The sequence below is a fragment of the Balaenoptera physalus genome (genome assembly GCF_965194825.1).
Source record: "Balaenoptera physalus genome assembly, chromosome: 9".
Lineage (NCBI taxonomy): Eukaryota > Metazoa > Chordata > Mammalia > Artiodactyla > Balaenopteridae > Balaenoptera > Balaenoptera physalus.
Window position 1 is genome coordinate 109850474 of NC_138888.1, and position 21970 is coordinate 109872443.

Consider the following 21970-nt stretch of genomic DNA (forward strand, 5'->3'; position numbering starts at 1 on the left):
CATGAGCTCTTAGTGGAGGTCTGTTTTATTGAAAAGAATTACCCCTTTCAGGACTCCTACGCCCTTCGGGTGAGCATCATTTTGGTTCCAAGATCACTGACTCCCTCCACACCCCTGTGGGCCTGCTGAGCAGCATTGAGTCCCATACGTCCCACGGAGGCTCTCTGTGTCTGCAGAGTCTCGGGCAACACACTATACGTTACTTCAGGAGAGCTACATTTCCAGAGCACTCGAACAGCATCAAAACTACATTTCTAGGCAGTCCAACATGCCCTGGAAGTCTTCGACATTGCCCTCGTCAGAGCTGCCCAGAGAAAACACTCTGCTTAGAATTTATCGAGGACCTCGTACCTGAAGTCACTCTATTCAAGGAGAAATACAGCATCTTAACATGCTGTGTCGTTCACAGGGCAAGAAACGTGAGAACTTGCCTCGAGGTAAGGCCATGAAATGCTTTGCAGAAGCGGAGGCGTGTAGCAGTTTCCATGTGGCCGTAGACGCATATCTTCAGCATTTTAAAGCCAGTACGCTTTTCAGGACACCCAGGTGCCTCGCCTGGAAACCCTATTCCCTGCAAGAACACTGAGTACCCTCAGGCTCCCCTGGCCCTTCTAAGCAAAATCCAGGCCAAGAGTTTTCAGACTCACAGTGTGTATGTCGAGTGTAGGGTAACACAGTGCACTCTTATTGGGACATCTTGATATAGCCAGCAATCGCCCAGGTTCACGAGCACCTTTAAGCAAGTTCCAATAGGCCGTGGAATTCGTTCTCATTCCCTAGTTTGAGCTGTACAGAGAGAAACAGTAAGCTTCTCCTTCCATTCAGGACCTCCTACCTGAAGTCACCCTGGCTCCTGAAGAAAGACGACCTCGTTTCTATTGAAACTAAAGCACAGTTTTTCCGGTAGCACGGCAGGCTTTTGAAGAGGCACGGGCCCAGAGGCCTAGCTAGGGCTTTCCTTGGTGTGGCCGTTCACCAGATGCAGAACACACTGCCTCGAGAAGTTGATTCAGGGAAGCAACAACTGTGTACTCTGTGTCTCATTTGACTTGTTAAAAACCACAGAGATGTATGCTGCCTGTGCCCATGGAAATGGGGGCATGATGGGACTAGCCTTGCTTTTCGTTTGGAAACCTCCATTCTAGCTTCGGTGAAGCTCCCTGAAATTCTCTGCTGTTGACAGGCCTCTGGCCACTGTAGGCATGTGTCTGGGAAGAAAATGAGTTTTCTCTGGCTACACACGGAACTTCATTGGCCTGGGTGGGGCGCACCTTGCCATGCTCTAGAGCTAAAGGGAATCTAAACGTGAGCCCTTGGCTCGAGGTAAGGCCCTGAGTAGCCCTGCAGAACGGGAGGCATGCAGCTCTTTCCATTAGCTCTTAGTCGCTCTTCTGGTTCACTTTAAATGAAGTACCTTTTTTCAGGACTCCTAGGCCCCTCGGTTGAGCATCATTTTTGTTCCAAGGGCTCTGAGTATCTCCACACCCCTGTAGGCCTGCTGAGCAACAACGAGGCACATTGGTCCTCGGAGGTCCTCTGTGTCTGCTGAGTCATGGGCAACACACTGCACTCTTTCTTGTGATATCTTGATTCACAGCACTCGCACAGGTTCAAGAGCAATGTTCAACAAGTTCCAACATGCCGTGGAAGTCGCTCTCATTCCCTAGTTTGAGCTGTACAGAGAGAAACAGTAAGCTTCTCCTTCCATTCAGGACCTCCTACCTGAAGTCACCCTGCCTCTTGAAGAAAGACGACCTTCTTTGTATTGCAACTAAAGCACAGTTTTTCCTGTAGCACGGCAGGCTTTTGAAGCGGCACGGGTCCAGAGTCCTAGCCAGGGATTTCCTTGGTGAGGCCGTTCACTAGTTGCAGAACACCGTGCCTCGAGAAGTTGATTCAGGGAAGCAACAACTATGTACTCTGTGTCTCATTTGACTTGTTAAAAACCACAGAGATGAATGCTGCCTGTGCCCATGGAAATGGGGTCATGAGGGTACTAGCCTTGCTTTCCGTTTGGAAACCTCCATTCTTGCTTCCGTGAAGCTCCCTGAAATTCTCTGCTGTTGACAGTCCTCTGGCCACTGTAGGCATGTGTCTGGGAAAAAAATGAGTTTTCTCTGGGTACAGACGGAGCTTCATTGGCCGGGGTGGGGCTCTCCTTGCCATCCTCTAGAGCTAAAGGGAATCTCAACGTGAGTCCCTGCCTCGAGGTAAGGCCCTGAGTAGCCCTGCAGAAAGGGAGGCATGCAGCTCTTTCCATGAGCTCTTAGTGGAGGTCTGTTTTATTGAAAAGAATTACCCCTTTCAGGACTCCTACGCCCTTCGGGTGAGCATCATTTTGGTTCCAAGATCACTGACTCCCTCCACACCCCTGTGGGCCTGCTGAGCAGCATTGAGTCCCATACGTCCCACGGAGGCTCTCTGTGTCTGCAGAGTCTCGGGCAACACACTATACGTTACTTCAGGAGAGCTACATTTCCAGAGCACTCGAACAGCATCAGAACTACATTTCTAGGCAGTCCAACATGCCCTGGAAGTCTTCGACATTGCCCTCGTCAGAGCTGCCCAGAGAAAACACTCTGCTTAGAATTTATCGAGGACCTCGTACCTGAAGTCACTCTATTCAAGGAGAAATACAGCATCTTAACATGCTGTGTCGTTCACAGGGCAAGAAACGTGAGAACTTGCCTCGAGGTAAGGCCATGAAATGCTTTGCAGAAGCGGAGGCGTGTAGCAGTTTCCATGTGGCCGTAGACGCATATCTTCAGCATTTTAAAGCCAGTACGCTTTTCAGGACACCCAGGTGCCTCGCCTGGAAACCCTATTCCCTGCAAGAACACTGAGTACCCTCAGGCTCCCCTGGCCCTTCTAAGCAAAATCCAGGCCAAGAGCTTTCAGACTCAGAGTGTGTATGTCGAGTGTAGGGTAACACAGTGCACTCTTATTGGGACATCTTGATATAGCCAGCAATCGCCCAGGTTCACGAGCACCTTTAAGCAAGTTCCAATAGGCCGTGGAATTCGTTCTCATTCCCTAGTTTGAGCTGTACAGAGAGAAACAGTAAGCTTCTCCTTCCATTCAGGACCTCCTACCTGAAGTCACCCTGCCTCCTGAAGAAAGACGACCTCGTTTCTATTGAAACTAAAGCACAGTTTTTCCTGTAGCACGGCAGGCTTTTGAAGAGGCACGGGCCCAGAGGCCTAGCTAGGGCTTTCCTTGGTGTGGCCGTTCACTAGATGCAGAACACCCTGCCTCGAGAAGTTGATTCAGGGAAGCAACAACTGTGTACTCTGTGTCTGATTTGACTTGTTAAAAACCACAGAGATGTATGCTGCCTGTGCCCATGGAAATGGGGGCATGATGGGACTAGCCTTGCTTTTCGTTTGGAAACCTCCATTCTAGCTTCGGTGAAGCTCCCTGAAATTCTCTGCTGTTGACAGGCCTCTGGCCACTGTAGGCATGTGTCTGGGAAGAAAATGAGTTTTCTCTGGCTACACACGGAACTTCATTGGCCTGGGTGGGGCGCACCTTGCCATGCTCTAGAGCTAAAGGGAATCTAAACGTGAGCCCTTGGCTCGAGGTAAGGCCCTGAGTAGCCCTGCAGAACGGGAGGCATGCAGCTCTTTCCATTAGCTCTTAGTCGCTCTTCTGGTTTACTTTAAATGAAGTACCTTTTTTCAGGACTCCTAAGCCCCTCGGTTGAGCATCATTTTTGTTCCAAGGTCTCTGAGTATCTCCACACCCCTGTAGGCCTGCTGAGCAACAACGAGGCACATTGGTCCTCGGAGGTCCTCTGTGTCTGCTGAGTCATGGGCAACACACTGCACTCTTTCTTGTGATATCTTGATTCACAGCACTCGCACAGGTTCAAGAGCAATGTTCAACAAGTTCCAACATGCCGTGGAAGTCGCTCTCATTCCCTAGTTTGAGCTGTACAGAGAGAAACAGTAAGCTTCTCCTTCCATTCAGGACCTCCTACCTGAAGTCACCCTGCCTCTTGAAGAAAGACGACCTTCTTTGTATTGCAACTAAAGCACAGTTTTTCCTGTAGCACGGCAGGCTTTTGAAGCGGCACGGGTCCAGAGTCCTAGCCAGGGATTTCCTTGGTGAGGCCGTTCACTAGTTGCAGAACACCGTGCCTCGAGAAGTTGATTCAGGGAAGCAACAACTGTGTACTCTGTGTCTCATTTGACTTGTTAAAAACCACAGAGATGAATGCTGCCTGTGCCCATGGAAATGGGGTCATGAGGGTACTAGCCTTGCTTTCCGTTTGGAAACCTCCATTCTTGCTTCCGTGAAGCTCCCTGAAATTCTCTGCTGTTGACAGTCCTCTGGCCACTGTAGGCATGTGTCTGGGAAAAAAATGAGTTTTCTCTGGGTACACACGGAGCTTCATTGGCCGGGGTGGGGCTCTCCTTGCCATCCTCTAGAGCTAAAGGGAATCTCAACGTGAGTCCCTGCCTCGAGGTAAGGCCCTGAGTAGCCCTGCAGAAAGGGAGGCATGCAGCTCTTTCCATGAGCTCTTAGTGGAGGTCTGTTTTATTGAAAAGAATTACCCCTTTCAGGACTCCTACGCCCTTCGGGTGAGCATCATTTTGGTTCCAAGATCACTGACTCCCTCCACACCCCTGTGGGCCTGCTGAGCAGCATTGAGTCCCATACGTCCCACGGAGGCTCTCTGTGTCTGCAGAGTCTCGGGCAACACACTATACGTTACTTCAGGAGAGCTACATTTCCAGAGCACTCGAACAGCATCAGAACTACATTTCTAGGCAGTCCAACATGCCCTGGAAGTCTTCGACATTGCCCTCGTCAGAGCTGCCCAGAGAAAACACTCTGCTTAGAATTTATCGAGGACCTCGTACCTGAAGTCACTCTATTCAAGGAGAAATACAGCATCTTAACATGCTGTGTCGTTCACAGGGCAAGAAACGTGAGAACTTGCCTCGAGGTAAGGCCATGAAATGCTTTGCAGAAGCGGAGGCGTGTAGCAGTTTCCATGTGGCCGTAGACGCATATCTTCAGCATTTTAAAGCCAGTACGCTTTTCAGGACACCCAGGTGCCTCGCCTGGAAACCCTATTCCCTGCAAGAACACTGAGTACCCTCAGGCTCCCCTGGCCCTTCTAAGCAAAATCCAGGCCAAGAGCTTTCAGACTCAGAGTGTGTATGTCGAGTGTAGGGTAACACAGTGCACTCTTATTGGGACATCTTGATATAGCCAGCAATCGCCCAGGTTCACGAGCACCTTTAAGCAAGTTCCAATAGGCCGTGGAATTCGTTCTCATTCCCTAGTTTGAGCTGTACAGAGAGAAACAGTAAGCTTCTCCTTCCATTCAGGACCTCCTACCTGAAGTCACCCTGCCTCCTGAAGAAAGACGACCTCGTTTCTATTGAAACTAAAGCACAGTTTTTCCTGTAGCACGGCAGGCTTTTGAAGAGGCACGGGCCCAGAGGCCTAGCTAGGGCTTTCCTTGGTGTGGCCGTTCACTAGATGCAGAACACCCTGCCTCGAGAAGTTGATTCAGGGAAGCAACAACTGTGTACTCTGTGTCTGATTTGACTTGTTAAAAACCACAGAGATGTATGCTGCCTGTGCCCATGGAAATGGGGGCATGATGGGACTAGCCTTGCTTTTCGTTTGGAAACCTCCATTCTAGCTTCGGTGAAGCTCCCTGAAATTCTCTGCTGTTGACAGGCCTCTGGCCACTGTAGGCATGTGTCTGGGAAGAAAATGAGTTTTCTCTGGCTACACACGGAACTTCATTGGCCTGGGTGGGGCGCACCTTGCCATGCTCTAGAGCTAAAGGGAATCTAAACGTGAGCCCTTGGCTCGAGGTAAGGCCCTGAGTAGCCCTGCAGAACGGGAGGCATGCAGCTCTTTCCATTAGCTCTTAGTCGCTCTTCTGGTTTACTTTAAATGAAGTACCTTTTTTCAGGACTCCTAAGCCCCTCGGTTGAGCATCATTTTTGTTCCAAGGTCTCTGAGTATCTCCACACCCCTGTAGGCCTGCTGAGCAACAACGAGGCACATTGGTCCTCGGAGGTCCTCTGTGTCTGCTGAGTCATGGGCAACACACTGCACTCTTTCTTGTGATATCTTGATTCACAGCACTCGCACAGGTTCAAGAGCAATGTTCAACAAGTTCCAACATGCCGTGGAAGTCGCTCTCATTCCCTAGTTTGAGCTGTACAGACAGAAACAGTAAGCTTCTCCTTCCATTCAGGACCTCCTACCTGAAGTCACCCTGCCTCTTGAAGAAAGACGACCTTCTTTCTATTGCAACTAAAGCACAGTTTTTCCTGTAGCACGGCAGGCTTTTGAAGCGGCACGGGTCCAGGGTCCTAGCCAGGGATTTCCTTGGTGAGGCCGTTCACTAGTTGCAGAACACCGTGCCTCGAGAAGTTGATTCAGGGAAGCAACAACTGTGTACTCTGTGTCTCATTTGACTTGTTAAAAACCACAGAGATGAATGCTGCCTGTGCCCATGGAAATGGGGTCATGAGGGTACTAGCCTTGCTTTCCGTTTGGAAACCTCCATTCTTGCTTCCGTGAAGCTCCCTGAAATTCTCTGCTGTTGACAGTCCTCTGGCCACTGTAGGCATGTGTCTGGGAAAAAAATGAGTTTTCTCTGGGTACACACGGAGCTTCATTGGCCGGGGTGGGGCTCTCCTTGCCATCCTCTAGAGCTAAAGGGAATCTCAACGTGAGTCCCTGCCTCGAGGTAAGGCCCTGAGTAGCCCTGCAGAAAGGGAGGCATGCAGCTCTTTCCATGAGCTCTTAGTGGAGGTCTGTTTTATTGAAAAGAATTACCCCTTTCAGGACTCCTACGCCCTTCGGGTGAGCATCATTTTGGTTCCAAGATCACTGACTCCCTCCACACCCCTGTGGGCCTGCTGAGCAGCATTGAGTCCCATACGTCCCACGGAGGCTCTCTGTGTCTGCAGAGTCTCGGGCAACACACTATACGTTACTTCAGGAGAGCTACATTTCCAGAGCACTCGAACAGCATCAAAACTACATTTCTAGGCAGTCCAACATGCCCTGGAAGTCTTCGACATTGCCCTCGTCAGAGCTGCCCAGAGAAAACACTCTGCTTAGAATTTATCGAGGACCTCGTACCTGAAGTCACTCTATTCAAGGAGAAATACAGCATCTTAACATGCTGTGTCGTTCACAGGGCAAGAAACGTGAGAACTTGCCTCGAGGTAAGGCCATGAAATGCTTTGCAGAAGCGGAGGCGTGTAGCAGTTTCCATGTGGCCGTAGACGCATATCTTCAGCATTTTAAAGCCAGTACGCTTTTCAGGACACCCAGGTGCCTCGCCTGGAAACCCTATTCCCTGCAAGAACACTGAGTACCCTCAGGCTCCCCTGGCCCTTCTAAGCAAAATCCAGGCCAAGAGCTTTCATACTCACAGTGTGTATGTCGAGTGTAGGGTAACACAGTGCACTCTTATTGGGACATCTTGATATAGCCAGCAATCGCCCAGGTTCACGAGCACCTTTAAGCAAGTTCCAATAGGCCGTGGAATTCGTTCTCATTCCCTAGTTTGAGCTGTACAGAGAGAAACAGTAAGCTTCTCCTTCCATTCAGGACCTCCTACCTGAAGTCACCCTGCCTCCTGAAGAAAGACGACCTCGTTTCTATTGAAACTAAAGCACAGTTTTTCCTGTAGCACGGCAGGCTTTTGAAGAGGCACGGGCCCAGAGGCCTAGCTAGGGCTTTCCTTGGTGTGGCCGTTCACTAGATGCAGAACACACTGCCTCGAGAAGTTGATTCAGGGAAGCAACAACTGTGTACTCTGTGTCTCATTTGACTTGTTAAAAACCACAGAGATGTATGCTGCCTGTGCCCATGGAAATGGGGGCATGATGGGACTAGCCTTGCTTTTCGTTTGGAAACCTCCATTCTATCTTCCGTGAAGCTCCCTGAAATTCTCTGCTGTTGACAGGCCTCTGGCCACTGTAGGCATGTGTCTGGGAAGAAAATGAGTTTTCTCTGGCTACACACGGAACTTCATTGGCCGGGGTGGGGCGCACCTTGCCATGCTCTAGAGCTAAAGGGAATCTAAACGTGAGCCCTTGGCTCGAGGTAAGGCCCTGAGTAGCCCTGCAGAACGGGAGGCATGCAGCTCTTTCCATTAGCTCTTAGTCGCTCTTCTGGTTCACTTTAAATGAAGTACCTTTTTTCAGGACTCCTAGGCCCCTCGGTTGAGCATCATTTTTGTTCCAAGGGCTCTGAGTATCTCCACACCCCTGTAGGCCTGCTGAGCAACAACGAGGCACATTGGTCCTCGGAGGTCCTCTGTGTCTGCTGAGTCATGGGCAACACACTGCACTCTTTCTTGTGATATCTTGATTCACAGCACTCGCACAGGTTCAAGAGCAATGTTCAACAAGTTCCAACATGCCGTGGAAGTCGCTCTCATTCCCTAGTTTGAGCTGTACAGAGAGAAACAGTAAGCTTCTCCTTCCATTCAGGACCTCCTACCTGAAGTCACCCTGCCTCTTGAAGAAAGACGACCTTCTTTCTATTGCAACTAAAGCACAGTTTTTCCTGTAGCACGGCAGGCTTTTGAAGCGGCACGGGTCCAGAGTCCTAGCCAGGGATTTCCTTGGTGAGGCCGTTAACTAGTTGCAGAACACCGTGCCTCGAGAAGTTGATTCAGGGAAGCAACAACTGTGTACTCTGTGTCTCATTTGACTTGTTAAAAACCACAGAGATGAATGCTGCCTGTGCCCATGGAAATGGGGTCATGAGGGTACTAGCCTTGCTTTCCGTTTGGAAACCTCCATTCTTGCTTCCGTGAAGCTCCCTGAAATTCTCTGCTGTTGACAGTCCTCTGGCCACTGTAGGCATGTGTCTGGGAAAAAAATGAGTTTTCTCTGGGTACACACGGAGCTTCATTGGCCGGGGTGGGGCTCTCCTTGCCATCCTCTAGAGCTAAAGGGAATCTCAACGTGAGTCCCTGCCTCGAGGTAAGGCCCTGAGTAGCCCTGCAGAAAGGGAGGCATGCAGCTCTTTCCATGAGCTCTTAGTGGAGGTCTGTTTTATTGAAAAGAATTACCCCTTTCAGGACTCCTACGCCCTTCGGGTGAGCATCATTTTGGTTCCAAGATCACTGACTCCCTCCACACCCCTGTGGGCCTGCTGAGCAGCATTGAGTCCCATACGTCCCACGGAGGCTCTCTGTGTCTGCAGAGTCTCGGGCAACACACTATACGTTACTTCAGGAGAGCTACATTTCCAGAGCACTCGAACAGCATCAAAACTACATTTCTAGGCAGTCCAACATGCCCTGGAAGTCTTCGACATTGCCCTCGTCAGAGCTGCCCAGAGAAAACACTCTGCTTAGAATTTATCGAGGACCTCGTACCTGAAGTCACTCTATTCAAGGAGAAATACAGCATCTTAACATGCTGTGTCGTTCACAGGGCAAGAAACGTGAGAACTTGCCTCGAGGTAAGGCCATGAAATGCTTTGCAGAAGCGGAGGCGTGTAGCAGTTTCCATGTGGCCGTAGACGCATATCTTTAGCATTTTAAAGCCAGTACGCTTTTCAGGACACCCAGGTGCCTCGCCTGGAAACCCTATTCCCTGCAAGAACACTGAGTACCCTCAGGCTCCCCTGGCCCTTCTAAGCAACTTCCAGGCCAGGAGCTTTCAGACTCACAGTGTGTATGTCGAGTGTAGGGTAACACAGTGCACTCTTATTGAGACATCTTGATATAGCCAGCAATCGCCCAGGTTCACGAGCACCTTTAAGCAAGTTCCAATAGGCCGTGGAATTCGTTCTCATTCCCTAGTTTGAGCTGTACAGAGAGAAACAGTAAGCTTCTCCTTCCATTCAGGACCTCCTACCTGAAGTCACCCTGCCTCCTGAAGAAAGACGACCTCGTTTCTATTGAAACTAAAGCACAGTTTTTCCTGTAGCACGGCAGGCTTTTGAAGAGGCACGGGCCCAGAGGCCTAGCTAGGGCTTTCCTTGGTGTGGCCGTTCACTAGATGCAGAACACCCTGCCTCGAGAAGTTGATTCAGGGAAGCAACAACTGTGTACTCTGTGTCTGATTTGACTTGTTAAAAACCACAGAGATGTATGCTGCCTGTGCCCATGGAAATGGGGGCATGATGGGACTAGCCTTGCTTTTCGTTTGGAAACCTCCATTCTAGCTTCGGTGAAGCTCCCTGAAATTCTCTGCTGTTGACAGGCCTCTGGCCACTGTAGGCATGTGTCTGGGAAGAAAATGAGTTTTCTCTGGCTACACACGGAACTTCATTGACCTGGGTGGGGCGCACCTTGCCATGCTCTAGAGCTAAAGGGAATCTAAACGTGAGCCCTTGGCTCGAGGTAAGGCCCTGAGTAGCCCTGCAGAACGGGAGGCATGCAGCTCTTTCCATTAGCTCTTAGTCGCTCTTCTGGTTCACTTTAAATGAAGTACCTTTTTTCAGGACTCCTAGGCCCCTCGGTTGAGCATCATTTTTGTTCCAAGGTCTCTGAGTATCTCCACACCCCTGTAGGCCTGCTGAGCAACAACGAGGCACATTGGTCCTCGGAGGTCCTCTGTGTCTGCTGAGTCATGGGCAACACACTGCACTCTTTCTTGTGATATCTTGATTCACAGCACTCGCACAGGTGCAAGAGCAATGTTCAACAAGTTCCAACATGCCGTGGAAGTCGCTCTCATTCCCTAGTTTGAGCTGTACAGAGAGAAACAGTAAGCTTCTCCTTCCATTCAGGACCTCCTACCTGAAGTCATCCTGCCTCTTGAAGAAAGACGACCTTCTTTCTATTGCAACTAAAGCACAGTTTTTCCTGTAGCACGGCATGCTTTTCAAGCAGCACGGGTCCAGAGTCCTAGCCAGGGATTTCCTTGGTGAGGCCGTTCACTAGTTGCAGAACACCGTGCCTCGAGAAGTTGATTCAGGGAAGCAACAACTGTGTACTCTGTGTCTCATTTGACTTGTTAAAAACCACAGAGATGAATGCTGCCTGTGCCCATGGAAATGGGGTCATGAGGGTACTAGCCTTGCTTTCCGTTTGGAAACCTCCATTCTTGCTTCCGTGAAGCTCCCTGAAATTCTCTGCTGTTGACAGTCCTCTGGCCACTGTAGGCATGTGTCTGGGGAAAAAAATAAGTTTTCTCTGGGTACACACGGAGCTTCATTGGCCGGGGTGGGGCTCTCCTTGCCATCCTCTAGAGCTAAAGGGAATCTCAACGTGAGTCCCTGCCTCGAGGTAAGGCCCTGAGTAGCCCTGCAGAAAGGGAGGCATGCAGCTCTTTCCATGAGCTCTTAGTGGAGGTCCGTTTTATTTAAAAGAATTACCCCTTTCAGGACTCCTACGCCCTTCGGGTCAGCATCATTTTGGTTCCAAGATCACTGACTCCCTCCACACCCCTGTGGGCCTGCTGAGCAGCATTGAGTCCCATACGTCCCACGGAGGCTCTCTGTGTCTGCAGAGTCTCGGGCAACACACTATACGTTACTTCAGGAGAGCTACATTTCCAGAGCACTCGAACAGCATCAAAACTACATTTCTAGGCAGTCCAACATGCCCTGGAAGTCTTCGACATTGCCCTCGTCAGAGCTGCCCAGAGAAAACACTCTGCTTAGAATTTATCGAGGACCTCGTACCTGAAGTCACTCTATTCAAGGAGAAATACAGCATCTTAACATGCTGTGTCGTTCACAGGGCAAGAAACGTGAGAACTTGCCTCGAGGTAAGGCCATGAAATGCTTTGCAGAAGCGGAGGCGTGTAGCAGTTTCCATGTGGCCGTAGACGCATATCTTCAGCATTTTAAAGCCAGTACGCTTTTCAGGACACCCAGGTGCCTCGCCTGGAAACCCTATTCCCTGCAAGAACACTGAGTACCCTCAGGCTCCCCTGGCCCTTCTAAGCAACTTCCAGGCCAGGAGCTTTCAGACTCACAGTGTGTATGTCGAGTGTAGGGTAACACAGTGCACTCTTATTGAGACATCTTGATATAGCCAGCAATCGCCCAGGTTCACGAGCACCTTTAAGCAAGTTCCAATAGGCCGTGGAATTCGTTCTCATTCCCTAGTTTGAGCTGTACAGAGAGAAACAGTAAGCTTCTCCTTCCATTCAGGACCTCCTACCTGAAGTCACCCTGCCTCCTGAAGAAAGACGACCTCGTTTCTATTGAAACTAAAGCACAGTTTTTCCTGTAGCACGGCAGGCTTTTGAAGAGGCACGGGCCCAGAGGCCTAGCTAGGGCTTTCCTTGGTGTGGCCGTTCACTAGATGCAGAACACCCTGCCTCGAGAAGTTGATTCAGGGAAGCAACAACTGTGTACTCTGTGTCTGATTTGACTTGTTAAAAACCACAGAGATGTATGCTGCCTGTGCCCATGGAAATGGGGGCATGATGGGACTAGCCTTGCTTTTCGTTTGGAAACCTCCATTCTAGCTTCGGTGAAGCTCCCTGAAATTCTCTGCTGTTGACAGGCCTCTGGCCACTGTAGGCATGTGTCTGGGAAGAAAATGAGTTTTCTCTGGCTACACACGGAACTTCATTGGCCTGGGTGGGGCGCACCTTGCCATGCTCTAGAGCTAAAGGGAATCTAAACGTGAGCCCTTGGCTCGAGGTAAGGCCCTGAGTAGCCCTGCAGAACGGGAGGCATGCAGCTCTTTCCATTAGCTCTTAGTCGCTCTTCTGGTTCACTTTAAATGAAGTACCTTTTTTCAGGACTCCTAGGCCCCTCGGTTGAGCATCATTTTTGTTCCAAGGTCTCTGAGTATCTCCACACCCCTGTAGGCCTGCTGAGCAACAACGAGGCACATTGGTCCTCGGAGGTCCTCTGTGTCTGCTGAGTCATGGGCAACACACTGCACTCTTTCTTGTGATATCTTGATTCACAGCACTCGCACAGGTGCAAGAGCAATGTTCAACAAGTTCCAACATACCGTGGAAGTCGCTCTCATTCCCTAGTTTGAGCTGTACAGAGAGAAACAGTAAGCTTCTCCTTCCATTCAGGACCTCCTACCTGAAGTCACCCTGCCTCTTGAAGAAAGACGACCTTCTTTCTATTGCAACTAAAGCACAGTTTTTCCTGTAGCACGGCATGCTTTTGAAGCAGCACGGGTCCAGAGTCCTAGCCAGGGATTTCCTTGGTGAGGCCGTTCACTAGTTGCAGAACACCGTGCCTCGAGAAGTTGATTCAGGGAAGCAACAACTGTGTACTCTGTGTCTCATTTGACTTGTTAAAAACCACAGAGATGAATGCTGCCTGTGCCCATGGAAATGGGGTCATGAGGGTACTAGCCTTGCTTTCCGTTTGGAAACCTCCATTCTTGCTTCCGTGAAGCTCCCTGAAATTCTCTGCTGTTGACAGTCCTCTGGCCACTGTAGGCATGTGTCTGGGGAAAAAAATAAGTTTTCTCTGGGTACACACGGAGCTTCATTCGCCGGGGTGGGGCTCTCCTTGCCATCCTCTAGAGCTAAAGGGAATCTCAACGTGAGTCCCTGCCTCGAGGTAAGGCCCTGAGTAGCCCTGCAGAAAGGGAGGCATGCAGCTCTTTCCATGAGCTCTTAGTGGAGGTCCGTTTTATTTAAAAGAATTACCCCTTTCAGGACTCCTACGCCCTTCGGGTCAGCATCATTTTGGTTCCAAGATCACTGACTCCCTCCACACCCCTGTGGGCCTGCTGAGCAGCATTGAGTCCCATACGTCCCACGGAGGCTCTCTGTGTCTGCAGAGTCTCGGGCAACACACTATACGTTACTTCAGGAGAGCTACATTTCCAGAGCACTCGAACAGCATCAAAACTACATTTCTAGGCAGTCCAACATGCCCTGGAAGTCTTCGACATTGCCCTCGTCAGAGCTGCCCAGAGAAAACACTCTGCTTAGAATTTATCGAGGACCTCGTACCTGAAGTCACTCTATTCAAGGAGAAATACAGCATCTTAACATGCTGTGTCGTTCACAGGGCAAGAAACGTGAGAACTTGCCTCGAGGTAAGGCCATGAAATGCTTTGCAGAAGCGGAGGCGTGTAGCAGTTTCCATGTGGCCGTAGACGCATATCTTCAGCATTTTAAAGCCAGTACGCTTTTCAGGACACCCAGGTGCCTCGCCTGGAAACCCTATTCCCTGCAAGAACACTGAGTACCCTCAGGCTCCCCTGGCCCTTCTAAGCAACTTCCAGGCCAGGAGCTTTCAGACTCACAGTGTGTATGTCGAGTGTAGGGTAACACAGTGCACTCTTATTGAGACATCTTGATATAGCCAGCAATCGCCCAGGTTCACGAGCACCTTTAAGCAAGTTCCAATAGGCCGTGGAATTCGTTCTCATTCCCTAGTTTGAGCTGTACAGAGAGAAACAGTAAGCTTCTCCTTCCATTCAGGACCTCCTACCTGAAGTCACCCTGCCTCCTGAAGAAAGACGACCTCGTTTCTATTGAAACTAAAGCACAGTTTTTCCTGTAGCACGGCAGGCTTTTGAAGAGGCACGGGCCCAGAGGCCTAGCTAGGGCTTTCCTTGGTGTGGCCGTTCACTAGATGCAGAACACCCTGCCTCGAGAAGTTGATTCAGGGAAGCAACAACTGTGTACTCTGTGTCTGATTTGACTTGTTAAAAACCACAGAGATGTATGCTGCCTGTGCCCATGGAAATGGGGGCATGATGGGACTAGCCTTGCTTTTCGTTTGGAAACCTCCATTCTAGCTTCGGTGAAGCTCCCTGAAATTCTCTGCTGTTGACAGGCCTCTGGCCACTGTAGGCATGTGTCTGGGAAGAAAATGAGTTTTCTCTGGCTACACACGGAACTTCATTGGCCTGGGTGGGGCGCACCTTGCCATGCTCTAGAGCTAAAGGGAATCTAAACGTGAGCCCTTGGCTCGAGGTAAGGCCCTGAGTAGCCCTGCAGAACGGGAGGCATGCAGCTCTTTCCATTAGCTCTTAGTCGCTCTTCTGGTTCACTTTAAATGAAGTACCTTTTTTCAGGACTCCTAGGCCCCTCGGTTGAGCATCATTTTTGTTCCAAGGTCTCTGAGTATCTCCACACCCCTGTAGGCCTGCTGAGCAACAACGAGGCACATTGGTCCTCGGAGGTCCTCTGTGTCTGCTGAGTCATGGGCAACACACTGCACTCTTTCTTGTGATATCTTGATTCACAGCACTCGCACAGGTTCAAGAGCAATGTTCAACAAGTTCCAACATGCCGTGGAAGTCGCTCTCATTCCCTAGTTTGAGCTGTACAGACAGAAACAGTAAGCTTCTCCTTCCATTCAGGACCTCCTACCTGAAGTCACCCTGCCTCTTGAAGAAAGACGACCTTCTTTGTATTGCAACTAAAGCACAGTTTTTCCTGTAGCACGGCAGGCTTTTGAAGCGGCACGGGTCCAGAGTCCTAGCCAGGGATTTCCTTGGTGAGGCCGTTCACTAGTTGCAGAACACCGTGCCTCGAGAAGTTGATTCAGGGAAGCAACAACTGTGTACTCTGTGTCTCATTTGACTTGTTAAAAACCACAGAGATGAATGCTGCCTGTGCCCATGGAAATGGGGTCATGAGGGTACTAGCCTTGCTTTCCGTTTGGAAACCTCCATTCTTGCTTCCGTGAAGCTCCCTGAAATTCTCTGCTGTTGACAGTCCTCTGGCCACTGTAGGCATGTGTCTGGGAAAAAAATGAGTTTTCTCTGGGTACAGACGGAGCTTCATTGGCCGGGGTGGGGCTCTCCTTGCCATCCTCTAGAGCTAAAGGGAATCTCAACGTGAGTCCCTGCCTCGAGGTAAGGCCCTGAGTAGCCCTGCAGAAAGGGAGGCATGCAGCTCTTTCCATGAGCTCTTAGTGGAGGTCTGTTTTATTGAAAAGAATTACCCCTTTCAGGACTCCTACGCCCTTCGGGTGAGCATCATTTTGGTTCCAAGATCACTGACTCCCTCCACACCCCTGTGGGCCTGCTGAGCAGCATTGAGTCCCATACGTCCCACGGAGGCTCTCTGTGTCTGCAGAGTCTCGGGCAACACACTATACGTTACTTCAGGAGAGCTACATTTCCAGAGCACTCGAACAGCATCAGAACTACATTTCTAGGCAGTCCACCATGCCCTGGAAGTCTTCGACATTGCCCTCGTCAGAGCTGCCCAGAGAAAACACTCTGCTTAGAATTTATCGAGGACCTCGTACCTGAAGTCACTCTATTCAAGGAGAAATACAGCATCTTAACATGCTGTGTCGTTCACAGGGCAAGAAACGTGAGAACTTGCCTCGAGGTAAGGCCATGAAATGCTTTGCAGAAGCGGAGGCGTGTAGCAGTTTCCATGTGGCCGTAGACGCATATCTTCAGCATTTTAAAGCCAGTACGCTTTTCAGGACACCCAGGTGCCTCGCCTGGAAACCCTATTCCCTGCAAGAACACTGAGTACCCTCAGGCTCCCCTGGCCCTTCTAAGCAACTTCCAGGCCAGGAGCTTTCAGACTCACAGTGTGTATGTCGAGTGTAGGGTAACACAGTGCACTCTTATTGGGACATCTTGATATAGCCAGCAATCGCCCAGGTTCACGAGCACCTTTAAGCAAGTTCCAATAGGCCGTGGAATTCGTTCTCATTCCCTAGTTTGAGCTGTACAGAGAGAAACAGTAAGCTTCTCCTTCCATTCAGGACCTCCTACCTGAAGTCACCCTGCCTCCTGAAGAAAGACGACCTCGTTTCTATTGAAACTAAAGCACAGTTTTTCCTGTAGCACGGCAGGCTTTTGAAGAGGCACGGGCCCAGAGGCCTAGCTAGGGCTTTCCTTGGTGAGGCCGTTCACTAGATGCAGAACACCCTGCCTCGAGAAGTTGATTCAGGGAAGCAACAACTGTGTACTCTGTGTCTCATTTGACTTGTTAAAAACCACAGAGATGTATGCTGCCTGTGCCCATTGAAATGGGGGCATGATGGGACTAGCCTTGCTTTTCATTTGGAAAGCTCCATTCTAGCTTCCGTGAAGCTCCCTGAAATTCTCTGCTGTTGACAGGCCTCTGGCCACTGTAGGCATGTGTCTGGGAAGAAAATGAGTTTTCTCTGGCTACACACGGAACTTCATTGGCCGGGGTGGGGCGCACCTTGCCATGCTCTAGAGCTAAAGGGAATCTAAACGTGAGCCCTTGGCTCGAGGTAAGGCCCTGAGTAGCCCTGCAGAACGGGAGGCATGCAGCTCTTTCCATTAGCTCTTAGTCGCTCTTCTGGTTTACTTTAAATGAAGTACCTTTTTTCAGGACTCCTAGGCCCCTCGGTTGAGCATCATTTTTGTTCCAAGGTCTCTGAGTATCTCCACACCCCTGTAGGCCTGCTGAGCAACAACGAGGCACATTGGTCCTCGGAGGTCCTCTGTGTCTGCTGAGTCATGGGCAACACACTGCACTCTTTCTTGTGATATCTTGATTCACAGCACTCGCACAGGTGCAAGAGCAATGTTCAACAAGTTCCAACATGCCGTGGAAGTCGCTCTCATTCCCTAGTTTGAGCTGTACAGAGAGAAACAGTAAGCTTCTCCTTCCATTCAGGACCTCCTACCTGAAGTCACCCTGCCTCTTGAAGAAAGACGACCTTCTTTCTATTGCAACTAAAGCACAGTTTTTCCTGTAGCACGGCATGCTTTTGAAGCGGCACGGGTCCAGAGTCCTAGCCAGGGATTTCCTTGGTGAGGCCGTTCACTAGTTGCAGAACACCGTGCCTCGAGAAGTTGATTCAGGGAAGCAACAACTGTGTACTCTGTGTCTCATTTGACTTGTTAAAAACCACAGAGATGAATGCTGCCTGTGCCCATGGAAATGGGGTCATGAGGGTACTAGCCTTGCTTTCCGTTTGGAAACCTCCATTCTTGCTTCCGTGAAGCTCCCTGAAATTCTCTGCTGTTGACAGTCCTCTGGCGACTGTAGGCATGTGTCTGGGGAAAAAAATAAGTTTTCTCTGGGTACACACGGAGCTTCATTCGCCGGGGTGGGGCTCTCCTTGCCATCCTCTAGAGCTAAAGGGAATCTCAACGTGAGTCCCTGCCTCGAGGTAAGGCCCTGAGTAGCCCTGCAGAAAGGGAGGCATGCAGCTCTTTCCATGAGCTCTTAGTGGAGGTCCGTTTTATTTAAAAGAATTACCCCTTTCAGGACTCCTACGCCCTTCGGGTCAGCATCATTTTGGTTCCAAGATCACTGACTCCCTCCACACCCCTGTGGGCCTGCTGAGCAGCATTGAGTCCCATACGTCCCACGGAGGCTCTCTGTGTCTGCAGAGTCTCGGGCAACACACTATACGTTACTTCAGGAGAGCTACATTTCCAGAGCACTCGAACAGCATCAAAACTACATTTCTAGGCAGTCCACCATGCCCTGGAAGTCTTCGACATTGCCCTCGTCAGAGCTGCCCAGAGAAAACACTCTGCTTAGAATTTATCGAGGACCTCGTACCTGAAGTCACTCTATTCAAGGAGAAATACAGCATCTTAACATGCTGTGTCGTTCACAGGGCAAGAAACGTGAGAACTTGCCTCGAGGTAAGGCCATGAAATGCTTTGCAGAAGCGGAGGCGTGTAGCAGTTTCCATGTGGCCGTAGACGCATATCTTCAGCATTTTAAAGCCAGTACGCTTTTCAGGACACCCAGGTGCCTCGCCTGGAAACCCTATTCCCTGCAAGAACACTGAGTACCCTCAGGCTCCCCTGGCCCTTCTAAGCAACTTCCAGGCCAGGAGCTTTCAGACTCACAGTGTGTATGTCGAGTGTAGGGTAACACAGTGCACTCTTATTGGGACATCTTGATATAGCCAGCAATCGCCCAGGTTCACGAGCACCTTTAAGCAAGTTCCAATAGGCCGTGGAATTCGTTCTCATTCCCTAGTTTGAGCTGTACAGAGAGAAACAGTAAGCTTCTCCTTCCATTCAGGACCTCCTACCTGAAGTCACCCTGCCTCCTGAAGAAAGACGACCTCGTTTCTATTGAAACTAAAGCACAGTTTTTCCTGTAGCACGGCAGGCTTTTGAAGAGGCACGGGCCCAGAGGCCTAGCTAGGGCTTTCCTTGGTGTGGCCGTTCACTAGATGCAGAACACCCTGCCTCGAGAAGTTGATTCAGGGAAGCAACAACTGTGTACTCTGTGTCTGATTTGACTTGTTAAAAACCACAGAGATGTATGCTGCCTGTGCCCATGGAAATGGGGGCATGATGGGACTAGCCTTGCTTTTCGTTTGGAAACCTCCATTCTAGCTTCGGTGAAGCTCCCTGAAATTCTCTGCTGTTGACAGGCCTCTGGCCACTGTAGGCATGTGTCTGGGAAGAAAATGAGTTTTCTCTGGCTACACACGGAACTTCATTGGCCTGGGTGGGGCGCACCTTGCCATGCTCTAGAGCTAAAGGGAATCTAAACGTGAGCCCTTGGCTCGAGGTAAGGTCCTGAGTAGCCCTGCAGAACGGGAGGCATGCAGCTCTTTCCATTAGCTCTTAGTCGCTCTTCTGGTTCACTTTAAATGAAGTACCTTTTTTCAGGACTCCTAGGCCCCTCGGTTGAGCATCATTTTTGTTCCAAGGTCTCTGAGTATCTCCACACCCCTGTAGGCCTGCTGAGCAACAACGAGGCACATTGGTCCTCGGAGGTCCTCTGTGTCTGCTGAGTCATGGGCAACACACTGCACTCTTTCTTGTGATATCTTGATTCACAGCACTCGCACAGGTTCAAGAGCAATGTTCAACAAGTTCCAACATGCCGTGGAAGTCGCTCTCATTCCCTAGTTTGAGCTGTACAGAGAGAAACAGTAAGCTTCTCCTTCCATTCAGGACCTCCTACCTGAAGTCACCCTGCCTCTTGAAGAAAGACGACCTTCTTTGTATTGCAACTAAAGCACAGTTTTTCCTGTAGCACGGCAGGCTTTTGAAGCGGCACGGGTCCAGAGTCCTAGCCAGGGATTTCCTTGGTGAGGCCGTTCACTAGTTGCAGAACACCGTGCCTCGAGAAGTTGATTCAGGGAAGCAACAACTGTGTACTCTGTGTCTCATTTGACTTGTTAAAAACCACAGAGATGAATGCTGCCTGTGCCCATGGAAATGGGGTCATGAGGGTACTAGCCTTGCTTTCCGTTTGGAAACCTCCATTCTTGCTTCCGTGAAGCTCCCTGAAATTCTCTGCTGTTGACAGTCCTCTGGCCACTGTAGGCATGTGTCTGGGAAAAAAATGAGTTTTCTCTGGGTACAGATGGAGCTTCATTGGCCGGGGTGGGGCTCTCCTTGCCATCCTCTAGAGCTAAAGGGAATCTCAACGTGAGTCCCTGCCTCGAGGTAAGGCCCTGAGTAGCCCTGCAGAAAGGGAGGCATGCAGCTCTTTCCATGAGCTCTTAGTGGAGGTCTGTTTTATTGAAAAGAATTACCCCTTTCAGGACTCCTACGCCCTTCGGGTGAGCATCATTTTGGTTCCAAGATCACTGACTCCCTCCACACCCCTGTGGGCCTGCTGAGCAGCATTGAGTCCCATACGTCCCACGGAGGCTCTCTGTGTCTGCAGAGTCTCGGGCAACACACTATACGTTACTTCAGGAGAGCTACATTTCCAGAGCACTCGAACAGCATCAGAACTACATTTCTAGGCAGTCCACCATGCCCTGGAAGTCTTCGACATTGCCCTCGTCAGAGCTGCCCAGAGAAAACACTCTGCTTAGAATTTATCGAGGACCTCGTACCTGAAGTCACTCTATTCAAGGAGAAATACAGCATCTTAACATGCTGTGTCGTTCACAGGGCAAGAAACGTGAGAACTTCCCTCGAGGTAAGGCCATGAAATGCTTTGCAGAAGCGGAGGCGTGTAGCAGTTTCCATGTGGCCGTAGACGCATATCTTCAGCATTTTAAAGCCAGTACGCTTTTCAGGACACCCAGGTGCCTCGCCTGGAAACCCTATTCCCTGCAAGAACACTGAGTACCCTCAGGCTCCCCTGGCCCTTCTAAGCAACTTCCAGGCCAGGAGCTTTCAGACTCACAGTGTGTATGTCGAGTGTAGGGTAACACAGTGCACTCTTATTGGGACATCTTGATATAGCCAGCAATCGCCCAGGTTCACGAGCACCTTTAAGCAAGTTCCAATAGGCCGTGGAATTCGTTCTCATTCCCTAGTTTGAGCTGTACAGAGAGAAACAGTAAGCTTCTCCTTCCATTCAGGACCTCCTACCTGAAGTCACCCTGCCTCCTGAAGAAAGACGACCTCGTTTCTATTGAAACTAAAGCACAGTTTTTCCTGTAGCACGGCAGGCTTTTGAAGAGGCACGGGCCCAGAGGCCTAGCTAGGGCTTTCCTTGGTGTGGCCGTTCACTAGATGCAGAACACCCTGCCTCGAGAAGTTGATTCAGGGAAGCAACAACTGTGTACTCTGTGTCTGATTTGACTTGTTAAAAACCACAGAGATGTATGCTGCCTGTGCCCATGGAAATGGGGGCATGATGGGACTAGCCTTGCTTTTCGTTTGGAAACCTCCATTCTAGCTTCGGTGAAGCTCCCTGAAATTCTCTGCTGTTGACAGGCCTCTGGCCACTGTAGGCATGTGTCTGGGAAGAAAATGAGTTTTCTCTGGCTACACACGGAACTTCATTGGCCTGGGTGGGGCGCACCTTGCCATGCTCTAGAGCTAAAGGGAATCTAAACGTGAGCCCTTGGCTCGAGGTAAGGTCCTGAGTAGCCCTGCAGAACGGGAGGCATGCAGCTCTTTCCATTAGCTCTTAGTCGCTCTTCTGGTTCACTTTAAATGAAGTACCTTTTTTCAGGACTCCTAGGCCCCTCGGTTGAGCATCATTTTTGTTCCAAGGTCTCTGAGTATCTCCACACCCCTGTAGGCCTGCTGAGCAACAACGAGGCACATTGGTCCTCGGAGGTTCTCTGTGTCTGCTGAGTCATGGGCAACACACTGCACTCTTTCTTGTGATATCTTGATTCACAGCACTCGCACAGGTGCAAGAGCAATGTTCAACAAGTTCCAACATGCCGTGGAAGTCGC